General features: G+C 42.3%; 1 protein-coding gene across 3 annotated transcripts in view; it reads right to left on the bottom strand.

Moving 5' to 3' along the window:
• Nucleotides 1-13693, bottom strand: part of CD36 (CD36 molecule (CD36 blood group)) — a 66660-nt gene that overhangs the window by 46473 nt on the left and 6494 nt on the right. The window contains exon 1 of one of the 3 annotated variants that reach the window (XM_081023737.1): nt 8673-8774. The exons of 1 other annotated variant lie outside the window; for it this stretch is intronic. The gene's annotated coding sequence lies outside the window, so the exon portion shown is untranslated. Of the gene's footprint in view, nt 1-8672; nt 8775-13693 lie in introns of those variants that run through there. One more of the 3 variants, XM_081023734.1, reaches the window with a different exon arrangement.

Genomic DNA, 13693 nt, shown 5'->3' with positions numbered 1-13693 from the left:
CATCATAAGAGGAAATGGAAGGAAGGAAGGCACAGCAACTCAGAGAAATGTCTTGACAGAGACACTGTACGATCCTCTCTCAGCCTGGCTGGCACACAATCTGCTCTCTTCTGCCCTTTTTTAAGCATTCAGTTAAAATGCAACTGAAGATGAGACTGTTTGGGAAAAGGGGGTGTCATTATTCAACTTCACTTTTTGAAATTATATGGGGGGGGGGGAGAGAGAGAGAAATGAGATGAAAGCATAATGAACTGACTGCTCCAGACCATAAGGTCTTGTAGCCTGCTTGCGGTGTGACAAGCAAGAGCTCCCTGTAATTACATCCCTGTTCCCAAACAGACACACCCTCTCAGGAAGCAGTGGTTACAGCCACACTTTTGCAATGGCATCGCAGTGGGGAGAAGTAAGCATGCCAGCAAAGCAAAGCTGGCTCAGGCTGTGACAGCAAGAGAGACTTTTAAGGAAAGCAAAGTCACAAGATCCCTTGGCTCTAGAGGGAGTTTCCTCTTTTTTTAAAAAAGGAAAAGGGACATAAAGCTTTTCTCTCTAGTTAGGGTTTTGTGTATGATACACCATCACCCCACTCAACCTTATTTCATACATGCTATCACAGCTGCCTAAATCTGCACAGTTGCCCTTCTGAAATTCTCTGTTTCCAATTTTAAACACACCAATTTTGCTTCCGCAAATAAGGGTGCCAAACTGGAAACAGCTGGGGTAGGTTGAAAGACAACAACACCCTAGCTCAAGAGACCTCTTAGGAACCCAAAGAACGTGGATTTGCAGTGGTGCAGCCAGCTCAGGGACTTGTCAGGCCGTCATGTCTAAAGCCATAACAAACATGCTCAACAATTACTCAGGTCATGAGAACAGAAGAGCTCTGCTTGGTCAGAGAAAAGGCAGTTCAGCACCCTGTTTCCTACGTTGGACAAAGAACAGATAAACCCAGGATACCAAATAAACACCATTATATTTCTATCACGGTTGCATACACAATGTCTGAAAGTCAGTGTTGCAAAGTTAATACGACTGCTTTTTTAACATTAACGCTATGCTATGCTGCAATTAACAGACTGACACCTTTTCCCCTACAAACTTGCCTAAATCTGGAGAACGGAATTTAAACTTGGGGAAAAATGAGAAACTGGGAAACATCAAAATTGACACATTTTCCCATCCCTAGTGATTACCCAGTATGGACACACAAATTGTGTGACTCACCAATCTGAAGGCAGCCCACCAGTCATGTGCTTTATGACCTGCCAGGGCTTGTAAGCTGTCTCTCATATTGTGATTATATCACAAACAACTGGCAGGTCATTAAATGTTGATGCTTCACAAGGTCCAGATGGGTGCATAATGAAGACTCCACAGACTGTAGGGCTATGGGGTTTGAGGGCTATCGACCAGGAAATGGCAACTACTAAAAAAAATCCACTTCCATAGGAACCAACTCCTAGGGGCTGAGGTCCCTTCACCCGCCAATAAAATATTTGAGAGGGCAGCCCCAAGTTGATGGGCACTGCCATCCAAATGGCATGCATGCGTCATGTCTTGTGATGGATTATGTTGCTCCCCCCCAAATATTTTATTCAAGTTGGCACCCCTGTCCACTTCTGTAGTTCAGGGGAGAGGAACTATTACCTAGCCCCGTGGTATCTCTGCTGTGTTCTCTGTTTTTATATTGTTCTAATCACCCACCTCTATTTTTTCTTCTATTTAAAGGAAGTTGACTCTTTCTGCAAACATCAGAGAAGCAATGAACTGTCAGAAAACTGTGAGAAGACCTGTTACCACCTTCCCTTCGAGATATGATACAAACAGGACAATGAATTCATTTCAAACAGGATAAAGGGAGCATATAAAGGTCAGCACTAGTTTCCAGAAACAGCTGGCAACCAAGAAAGGGGTCTACTTGCAGTCACACCTCTAGAGTGCTCACCCCAAGAAAGCTGACCTAACCTTATCACCTTTAAAAACCTTGTGTCTCGTGATTTTACACAATTGGTATGCTTTTACAATTTACTTCTGCTTTGTTTTTATGCTATTTTAACATTTGTTACTTCAACTGCCTGGATTTATTAGCTACTTTAAAGGCATCTCTGCTGAAAGGCAGGATAAAACTTAAACTTTGCTTAAAATGGAATGAACTTAATTCAGTGGTATAGGGACGACCAACCTGTGGGATGTATCTGACCCCCTAAAAAAATAGGCAAAGGCCATCAAGGCTCCCCCAAGCTTGTCATTTAAAAATAGTTTTATTCTGAAAAAGATTAATATTTCTGGAGATCCCTCATAGTGATACCAAAGGTGTTTTGCAGGGCCCCCAAACTGTCTCTTACAAAACAAAACAATGAGCAATAAAATGGCTTAAAATACTGTTGAATAGCTGATAAGATCTTCTGGAAGGCAGCTTTGAGAACAGCAGTTCTTGCCATGCCTGTTTCTATTCCCTGGCCACACCAACATATCGTGGGGTGTATGGGGTGCTAGGGAAAGAGTAGTACCTCTGGCAGGGGACACGTTCCCCACTCCGGATTCAGCTCTCACTTGTGGTTCTGAGAAGCTGTCAGCAGGCCACACCCTGGGAAGTGGCTTCTACTGGCCAGCTAAACCAGGTGAGGGTAGCTGATGGGTCTAAAACCCGGGGTGACTTCCCCCTACATGCAAATAAAGGCTCTGGTGGATTGAGCGGAGGAGACCAATAGTGGGTCCAAGTCAAGAAGGTGGTTTCTGAATGTGCTGTAGAAGAAATTGAGGGGCAGATGGGGCTTGTCTGCCTGAGAAGGCAGCTCAGGGACATCTTCAGGAGAAGAAAGGACTGAGGAGTAAACCCTACACAAATCCAAAGTGGAGTGCCTAAGATGGTTGAGTGGCGCCTTGCACGCTTCCTTCTGGCAAGTCCTTCAGCCAAGCTGGTGCCAAACATCTTGCTCTGCTTTCCTTTGGACCACATCAGTGAGGCTGAGGAGGGTGGGGTATCGTGTGGGCAGCCCAGGACCTCCATGCCCAGCCTTGCACCCCAAGGAGGTCACTTTGGTGCTGCTATCACTCCATTCACCTCAAGACAGACAAATGCCAACAACTTATGATGTTGCAGCCCTTAGTCCCCCAAACGTGCTAGCTACCTGTGCTTTGATAAAGTAATAAAATAATTGTCATCAGTACAGAAATTTGATCACTTCATCTTGTGCTTTTATCTTGTATTTTTATGCTGTGAACCGCCCTGAGATTTATGGGTGAAGGGAAGTGTACAAATTTAATAAATCAATATAAATCAATAAAAATTTAAAGGCATCTACCTAATTTGCACTTTTCAAAACAAGATGCAAACCGAAAAGAAGCCATTTAAAATTCACACAGCTCTGAGGCATATAATTTGGACAAGAAAATTGGCTTCCAGGTGGAAAAATCAAAATTAGAAACAGAACTGTTAGAACCCAAAACTAAGAATTTGTCAAGAATGTATAACTTGCTGCTGAAATGGAATACCCAGGATGAAACGGTGAAATCTGCTATGATTAAATGGGCACAGGATGTTGGACATAATATTATGTTTGCTGACTGGGAACAGTTATGGACCACAGGTATGACGTTTACGGCATGTAATGCCCTAAGAGAGAATATTATGAAAATGATATACAGGTGGTACATAACCCCAGTCAAGCTTGCAAAAATCTACCATTTGCCCGATAATAAATGCTGGAAATGTAAAGAAACTGAAGGTACATTCTTTCACCTTTGGTGGACGTGCCCAAGGATTAAGGTTTTCTGGGAGATGATTTATAATGAATTAAAAAAGGTATTTAAATATACCTTCTTGAAGAAACCAGAGGCCTTCCTCCTGGGCATAGTCGATCAATTGGTGTTAAAGAAGGACAGAACTTTCTTTATCTATGCTACAACAGCAGCAAGAATACTTATTGCAAAGCATTGGAAGACACAAGATCTACCCACACTGGAGGAATGGTAGATGAAAATGATGGACTATATGGAATTGGCGGAAATGACTGGCAGAATCCGAGACCAGGGAGAAGAGTCGGTGGAAGAAGATTGGAAGAAATTTAAAGACTATTTACAGAAATATTGTAAAATTAATGAATGTTAGAATGATGTTGGATTGAAGTTAAGTGGTTTCTAGCTGTAATGGTATAAAAGAATATGGAAAATTGGTTTTTAATATCTAAAAACTTAATGTTATAATATATCAGGATTAAAGATTAGGATTAAAAAGGAGGGAAAGGAATCGCTGGATTAATAAATTGAATTGGAAGGGAGGTATGAGGTGGTCTGGGAAACAAGTAAATGTAAAAGAAGTGATGAAAAGATGGAATTGTTTTTAATTGGTTTTTATTTTTTGTATTTTATATTTTGTATTTTTTCTTTTTACTGTTAATTTTCTTTTTAAGGTAATCTTTTCCTTTTGAAATTTTAATAAATATCATTTAAAATAAAATTCACACAGCTCTGAATTTTGCAATGCAGCTCTTCAGGCAAACAATGCATAAAAATGTGCATACTGAGGTACAGTGTGCATAGCCATGTACATATTAGTGGAAACATACATGCAACACTGCACAAAATTGGGGAGCATAGCTTTGCAAAAATTGTATGCATTAGGCATACAAATATTAGGAGAAACTCACACTGAAATAATGAAATTTCATGAAGACTTTTTTAAAAAGCAATTTGCAATCTGATGCAGAAATGTGGAAAACTGAAGACTAGAAAAATGAGAAACTGACCTATTTGCCCACCCCCAGTCAAGAGCAGGCGGGGTAGGCTTCTAGCCCTCCCATATCAAGTGCTAATAGAGCCAGCATTTTTTAAAATAAAAATAAAAATAATCCGTTCTATGGGAAAACGTTCTGAATATGCAAGACACGTTTCTACATGCAACCTATTCCTGTTGAATCCAAGTTGCCACAGAATAGCCCAAAGTGAAAACAAACAAGGCCATTCCCACAGAGTTCCCACCAGCAGATATGGGATTTTAGGCAACGTTTAGACCACATTCCCTTAATAGTCTGGAGAACCTGTATTTCTTACAGACACTGCTTTGACACACTTGAGTGGCTACTAGGGATGGTGGATAAATTCAAATCGGGTTTTATTTAAAGGCAAACCTACCTAATGTGCACATTCCAAAACAATAGGCAAACTGAATCTCTTTAGAGCCAGTATGGTGTAGTGGTTAAGAGCAGTAGTCTCGTTATCTGGGGAACTGGGTTCGCCTCTCCACTTTCCACATGCATCTCTACATGCGTCTTCCACATGCGTCTCCGCTCTTCCACATGCGTCTTCCACATGCGTCTCCGCTCTTCCACATGCAGCTGCTGGGTGACCTTGGGCCAGTCACACTTCTTTGAAGTCTCTCAGCCCCACTCACCTCACAGAGTGTTTGTTGTGGGGGAGGAAGGGAAAGGAGAATGTTAGTCGCTTTGAGACTCCTTAAAGGGAGTGAAAGGCGGGATATCAAATCCAAACTCCTCCTCCTCCTCCTCCTCCTCCTCCTCCTCCTCCTCCTCCTCTTCTTCTTCTTCTTCTTCTTCTTCTTCTTCTTCTTCTTCTTCTTCTTCTTTAAATTTGCCCTTCTCCTAGGCAGTTCTCCAGACATGCACACAAAAATACGTCATGTTTTGCAAAAATACGAAGATTAGAACAAAGTTGCAAATGTTTACAGGAGGAAAACTGTTCTAAAATGCTGGTGAATCTGCCAGAGAACTTTTAAAAAATAAACTGATGTGGAAATGTGCAAAAGCTGTATTTGAGACTGGAAAGGTGAGAAAGCAAAAGAAAGCAAACTAGTAGATTTGTCCATTCCTACTGGATACTGGAGCAAGTTAAACAGGGCAAGTACTATGTCTTCAGCAAGAAGGAAGAGCTGTTTACCTGTGTTGGCAAAAGGAAGAACCTTTTCCCCCAAGCCGATTTCTTTAACATAGACCATAATGACAGATATGTTATCAACCACAGCTATTCAACACACGTGTTTTTATTGGGGGTATTGAACAGCCTTTGAACTTTGGCTGGAGCCATGTGCCATTGCATGGCAAGAATTGGTACCTGAGGCAGCTTTTCTCCCCATCCAGATTTCATTCCGTATTCTGTCCATTAGACCATATAAAGTTATGTTACTTTAAACTGTGAATTGCTTTGAGCACAGACAAGCAGCATACATGAAACATGCAAAGAAAGAAAGAAGTGCTTTGACTAGGTCTCTAAGAGCAGAGGCCCATTTAGTCCAGCATCCTGTTCTAACAGAGGCCAGCAGAGGCCAACGGGAAGCTCAACAGCCCTCCTCCTACTTGTGGACCACAGCAACGGGTATTCAGAGACACAGGACCTCTGACAGTGGAGGGAGGACATAGCCAATGTGACTAGCCTTATCCCTCATGAATGGTCTTACATTTTGCTTCCCTGAAAATGCTTCCACAGCTAAAACAATTTGTAGTAACCTAAAGTAATCATTAGGGATGCGGGTGGCGCTGTGGTCTAAACCACAGAGCCTAGGGCTTGCCGATCAGAAGGTCAGCGGTTCGAATCCCCGTGAGGGGGTGAGCTCCCATTGCTTGGTCCCTGCTCCTGCCAACCTAGCAGTTCGAAAGCACCTCAAAGTGCAAGTAGATAAATAGGTACCACTCTGGCGGGAAGGTAAACGGCATTTCCGTGCGCTGCTCTGGTTCGCCAGAAGCGGCTTAGTCATGCTGGCCACATGACCAGCTGTATGCTGGCTCCCTTGGCCAATAAAGCGAGGTGAGCGCTGCAACCCCGGAGTCGTCCGCGACTGGACCTAATGGTCAGGGGTCCCTTTACCTTAAAGAGATCAGAAGGAGAAACCCCTTCAGCAGTCCCTCGGTTGACAGTATGCCCACACTGCAAGGCCCTTTTCACTTTGTCAGAATTTGGAGCTCATTGGGGAAGCGGAAACACTGTGGATATTTTCTTGAAGTGGCAATGAACGATAATCGGAGGACAGGCCAAGATTTCGCAAGAGGTCATTGAGACATGTTGACTTGGCTCTTCTTAATCATCAAATTCCAAGCATGTGACAGAAAGCAACACAGAGGCATTATTGCTTGTTATTAAAAGCTCAGAAGAGAAAGGAACAGATTCAATGAGGTCTGCAGAAAATCAAACCACATTTTTTATCAGGCGCCTGAAGAATTATAAGAAAAACATTCAGATAAGTGCTGGGGCGATAAGGCCTCTTAACAACATTCATCTTTAAGAAATCATGGAGCAATAGGTCCAAGTATCCAAGTAAAGTTACTGGTAATGAATGCATAGTTAATCTACAAATTTTCATGCACTTGCACCATCCTCAAGATAAGGAGGGAGACCTCCAACTCTCTGCTCTTCCTGGTCACCTGGAGGAAATTCTTACCACTGCAGGTTAACTGCCTATTTTTTTATGGGTTAAAGTAATGCCAATCTAAATATGCTCATTTTCCTTGCAATCCAGCCACCACACAATTGGCTGAAGTGATTTGGGTACAATATATGCTGCCCTCACTGCAGGATTTCCCATCTTTTGGATTGTTTCATACATCACATGGACATGGCAAAACCTTTGTTAGCCAACAAGCCTCTGCTTGTCGTAAACTCCCCATTTTCTGCCTCATTTACCCATGTAGTGCACGTACATACAGAACAGGCTTTTTTGTGTGCTTGCAACATCGTTTTACCGCCCACATTTTACAGGCACCCTTAAGGAAACAAACCTAGGCTGTAAAACAGCCCTCAAATATGGAGAAGAGTACACTTACCATTATACAAGTGTCAAAACATGTATGATGTGCATAGATAATTTCTGAAGAAAACAAGATGGAAAGAGTGAGCTGGATCTTATTTCCATTTGGACACATGAGAGAGTGGGGGAAAGCCAGTCGAAAAGCCAGAAGCATTTTCTTACCCCTTTCATGTCCTCTGGCATAGTCATAAGTTCAGAAATTTGCAAAATGAAAACCGGATGGAGAGGAAAGGGTAGAAGCAGAAATCCAATGCTTCCTGAACTAGAAAATGTGCTAAGTGGGACAATAACATTGAGGAACACGTTGTCCCCACCCCTAACATTTTTGGTCTAGCAAAATTTGATCTCATGAAATAATACTATATCAGACGAAGCGAAAAGGCAAGAGGGAGATTCTATCGGGGGAGAATACAGCCCAGAAACTATTTAGTCTTTCGTTAAACAGCTAAACCAAAAACCGAAAGAAAACCACCAAATGCCAAAGCTCTAGTAAGCAGCAGCTAATGAAACAGAGCACTTATTCCCTAAATGTTTACTTAATAAACTGGGCTGGAAAAGCTTCTGCAATCTAATGTGCGGAAAGAAGATGCACACAATATATCACCAGGGAAACCCAGCCAGATGGGCGGGGTATAAATATATTATTATTATATTATTATTATTATTATTTGTTCAAAACATCAAACCATCTTAGGCAAGTGGACAGGGTCACCACACCTCACCTCTCTTCTGCAGATGCTTAGTACACAATTGCAGAGCTCAGGGAATCATATCACCTCCAGCAGATCTTACATATTTCTCCCAGAAATAGTCAGAGACCCTCCAGCCCAAGGGAATACTTCATTCAGCAATAAAGTTCAAAGCCTTCATTGCTCACACAATATACATGAATATCTACTACAAAACAAGACTGTCTCACCAACTCTACAGCTCTCGCTGAGAGATCGATCAAATCTCCAAACAGGTTAATGGTCTGGTCAGGTTAATGGTCTGGTTAAAGGACCTCTTGCTTGGTCCTTTCTCTTTCCCCCCTCATGCACTACATTGGTGATATAACCCCTTCAGGTCTATTTGTTGACCAATGAAATTGCTAGCAATGTGACACATGACATGCAGTTCTGGTTCAGACAGATAATGCCAGGCGTATCAGCTAACAGATATCACCCTTGCTCATCTGGAAGTTCCTTCACTCTTAGGTAATAATCAGGTTCAGCAGAAGTCCTCTATTTCAGATAATTTTAGGCAGTTATGCAAACATTTATATAAGTTTGGCAGAACCTGTTACCTAACTAAAGTATTTATGGATTTATGGACCCAAAACATGATAGGTATGCATCCATTACAAACTAAAAGTGACAGCTGACCCCCTTTCACCATAAGTCGTTCCCCATTTTAGGATTCCTCTCCCCTCTTATGACACCCCCAAAAAGATTCCCTTGAATGGTATGGCTTTGGAGGGGTTTTGCCCCCAACGTGGGTTTGGAGGTGGGCTTTTACCCTCCATGCAACTGTTGTCTCAACCCTGCTCAATAGGTATAGGCTTTGAGACCCCAGATTATTTGCATTTCTAATTAAAACTAACCATTGCATTTCAGCCCATTTAATAACTTATGTTAAATCCCAATGTGGATTAATCCAAAAGCATCTATTCAATTAGAGTCATTTAATGAGCATGTGAGTGGATGGCGGAGAAGCTATGACTCCCTATAAGTGTAGGAAACATTCCACGTAAATGGAAACCTATGACATGCACTATCACACACACACACACACACACACACACACACACACCACACACACACACACACTCCTTTGTCATGGAGAGGCTGGATGAAGTGATGAGAGGCACCAGCTGGGGAATCCCAAAGGGAATGCCCGGGGGGGGGGGAGGCTCAGAGCCAAGGGATTGGTGGTGGGATGACAATGAATGGTCAGAGGGAGAAGAGGGAGCAGACCAGGAGGAGGAGGTGTTAGAAGCTGAAGAGGTAACAGGGTTTAGTGAGCAGGAAGACACTGTGGCAGAGAGCAGTCCGGAATCAGAAGCTGGAGAGGAGGGGGCAAAGAGGCAAAGATGAGGCAGGTTGCTGAAGAAGCCAGGGGATCTCCTCCTGCTGCTGTGACAAGCTCCCCTCCCCACTAGTCTCCTAGAACACACAGAAAAATGATGGCGGTGAAGCAAAGAGTCAAGCAAAGGAGCTTTAGGCTGCTGGGGAAGGAACCAGGGAAGAAGCCTTAGGGAGCACTGGGAAGGCAGGAACCTTCTGTCCTTGCAGCTGCCTCATTGTGAAGAGTTGCTGGGATCACTAGGCCTGCACAGTTTTGGTTAACTTCATTGACACTGTGTTTTTCTTTGATTAATCTACCATTGACTCCAGCTCCTGACATTTGCAGACCTTAAAACTCCTAAAGCAATAGCACAAATGTTTAAAGAAATATATTAGACACATACACAAGTTTAGAAACAAAAAAAAGCACCTGTTTACCAGGCCTATGGAACAGAAAATACTAGAGCTGTGCTCCTTTCCCAATCCAATGAGAGACGCAGATCACCACAACCTAACCTGGGGAACACCTGAGCTGAATTTTATTGGGAGCAGAGCTAATTAGGCTTATTAAAACCCTGCACCTCTTCCCGACATCCTAACCATGGAGAGCTGGAGGGTGCTGTTTTGCAAACTGTGAGGTTAATTGAAATCGCTTCTTACAGCGGTTTCACTTCCTGTTTTCTTTCTCCAGCTTGAGATCCTCTTTAGAAATGAAAGTTTCCAGTAAAAAATTTCTTTTTGGGTCTACAATTACTACCCACAGTGATCTGTGAAGGCAGCTACTCCTCTTATTTTTCTAGTTTGCATGCCCTCTCACTTACAGTGTTACCCATCACCACCAATACATCCCCCTCTATACTTTATTTTATAGAGTTAGCATCCTTGGATACTGAACTATCTCCATTCTGACAGGTTTCTGTTTTACCACAGAGCCACCATGAAGAAGACCTCACTTCATGTTCCCACCATGCAAGGTCTGCAAGCAAGGCCTCTGCAGCTGGTCATAGGGCTCAGATTGGGGGCAAATTCTCCACCAACCATCCAAAACATTATTGGCTATTACAGAAGTTATATAACTCCCCCAAAGGGCTGTAGTGAATTAGTTTTAAAACACCTAACAATGTAATGGGCTACATCCAAGTATGGCTGTGACCCAACAAGTTGTTGCTATACAGTGGTACCTCTGGTTAAGAACTTAATTCGTTCTGAAAGTCTGTTCTTAACCTGAAACTGTTCTTAACCTGAGGTACCACTTTAGCTAATGGGGCCTCCTGCTGCCGCCGTGCGGTTTCTGTTCTCATCCTGAAGCAAAGTTCTTAACCAGAGGTACTATTTCTGGGTTAGCGGAATCTAACTTGAAGTGTCTGTAACCCGAGGTACCACTGTATAAGATTTAAACTGCAGGCTTCCTTATAAAAAACAATTTGGGACAATTTTCCCATGACATATTCTGCCCTCTGGAACATATGATAACATAAAACAATAGACCCAGGTGTTTGAAAGCTGACAGATATGGTTCCTGGTAACCCTGAAACGGGAAGAAGGTCAGAATATTAAGTCCATTAAATAGAAGGGAACTGCTGTCTTATAAACTTTTGCAGGGACAAAACAAAGCACTGGGGTGGAATCCTAACAGTTCCTAAAGTACACAACGTCATATCCATTAAGCAATCTGTATTAAACCATAATCGCCCCAAGGACTCCACAACTTACAAGGACAAAATGTCTCCAAATGCTATTGCAAACGTGCACACCAATGGCCTTTTCAACAGAAAAATGCAGGAATACAGAAGTTCATAAAAAGAGAAACCAGCATGCAGAATGGGCAACAATACACCCCTCTCATATTTTTTAATGTTTTTACATTCCATTTTAATACAAAAACATTGGAAAAGGAAATGTGAACAATATGTTTCACTGGCCCTAAGTCAGCCTTCTGAAAGAGAGAGATTAAACTGATTTTTTGAAGCAGGTATAACTGTCTCCCTTGCAGCATTTATGTGCCATAGTCATGCTGGATGGAACTGATGGAAATTTTGGTCCCAATACATCTGAGGGGCTCCAAGTTAGCCAAAACGACAACCTACAACTAGCAAACTACACATTATAACATTATAACTTCCTCACACACACACCCTTAACCATCCCAAAAATCTTCAAAGGCTTTTTCTCCACTCTGTCAATGTAGGGGTTTAATCGCTGGGATCTCTTGTATGTGAATGCTAAACACTGTAATCCAACTGATGTGTTTATAGAAGCAAAATAATTAAACTCACCTCATCAGCCACCAGAGTACCAAGGTCTTTTTTTTCCACAAGAAGACTTCCGTGACTTAGTGGGTGAGTTATGTACCAATTCTTCTGTAAGACAACACCATCCAGCCCTATCTAAGAAGCACCTGACTATTGAACTGATAAGGAACTTATTGGTAAGAGAACTGACCAAGGCTGAAGAAAAGCGAGAGGCTTGCAGTCGCAGTTACAGGCAGCCAACATACAAATGTACAGCGACTTTGGACTTGACACAGTAAGATTGAATCCCTTTTTTTTTTTTTATGGAGCTTAAAACAAAATTTTAAAATCTTCAAGAAGTCATATAAATATGAGAGGTGCCATAGTATTGCAGGCAGTTAACCAAATTTGCATAGGCTTCATTTACAGTCAATTGACTGAACAACAATCGTGGAAATATTCAAATAGCTTGTTGTGCTCGGTCTATTTTGAACTATAAAGCCTACTAGACACAAAGAGCAAGCCACCAGCCTTTTCTTTTAACTCCTTTGCAGGACTCTTGTGCCCTTCTACAACTTTTCAACTTATCTTTGTGGCTGAAAATCTCTACATGCTTACCTTGAAGTGAGAAGTATTAAACTTAGTTGTGTTTACTTCAAAGTAGATGTTCATAGGATTGCACTGCAAATCTCAATGCATAGAAAGAACGTCACCTGCTGAATCTTGTATCATTCAGTGAACTGTCAAAGTCATTGAAGCCTTGCTGGAAAGTAGGGTGACTATCCTGCCGACTACCTCCAGTCTAAAATCTCTTCCCATTCCTCTTCAGGTGGCCCAGGGCAGGGGGGAGGAGAGATCTACTGCACGGTGAAAACTATGGCTGTAAGACGAATTCCTAAGAAACCTTGAGCATTGTGCTAGAAGGCACTCGGAGGACAATAGAAACCTTTGAAATAATTAATCAATCACTCTCCTTGCCACCATCCTTGCTGATATGGAACAGAGAAAGAATAGACCTTGGAGAAAGAGAAATAACTGCCACATTTTCCTGTTTAATCATGATACATGGCTTAAGCCACATTTACAGGGTGGAGTGGAGATGGTTTCATGGGGCCTGGAACTGCAGCCTATTAGAGGGCCCGAAGAAATGGCTTCTGAACACAAAGAAAGCTGCTCGTCACCAGGTGCTTGGCGCCAGGAAGTTCCCTGCATCTGCATCAAGTTCAGAATGGTACAACAGGATACCTCCCTTAAACAAATCAGTATGAAGTAGGCAGGAGTAGATCTTCCCAGAAAAGCTGTCAGCAGAGGGAGAATTAACCTGCCACTAAATTCTAATTTCAGTGTATTTTAAATGTAGACTCTTCGAATATTTTGTGTGTGTGTGTGTGTGTGTGTGTGTGTATCTCATATCATTTCAATTGTTACCTTCTTACCAAAGTATAAAATCCATCACTAAAGTTTTGGTTCAATGTGGTGGCCACACCTAGTCGCCTGTGGAGTGTTGTTAAAAGGTTTCACCGCACACCCTTTGATATAGGGAATAAACAGATGGGAGAAATTCCAAAATGCATGATGCACATTGACTTCCATCTTCCTCTCTTGCTGAGTACACAAAGCTGAAGTAGAAGAACAAACAGAACACAGCTGTGCCTAACCACACT

Source organism: Podarcis pityusensis (genome assembly GCF_964106645.2).
Source record: "Podarcis pityusensis genome assembly, chromosome: 10".
Taxonomy (NCBI): Eukaryota; Metazoa; Chordata; class Lepidosauria; order Squamata; family Lacertidae; genus Podarcis; species Podarcis pityusensis.
This window is presented reverse-complemented; position numbering and strand designations above follow the sequence as displayed.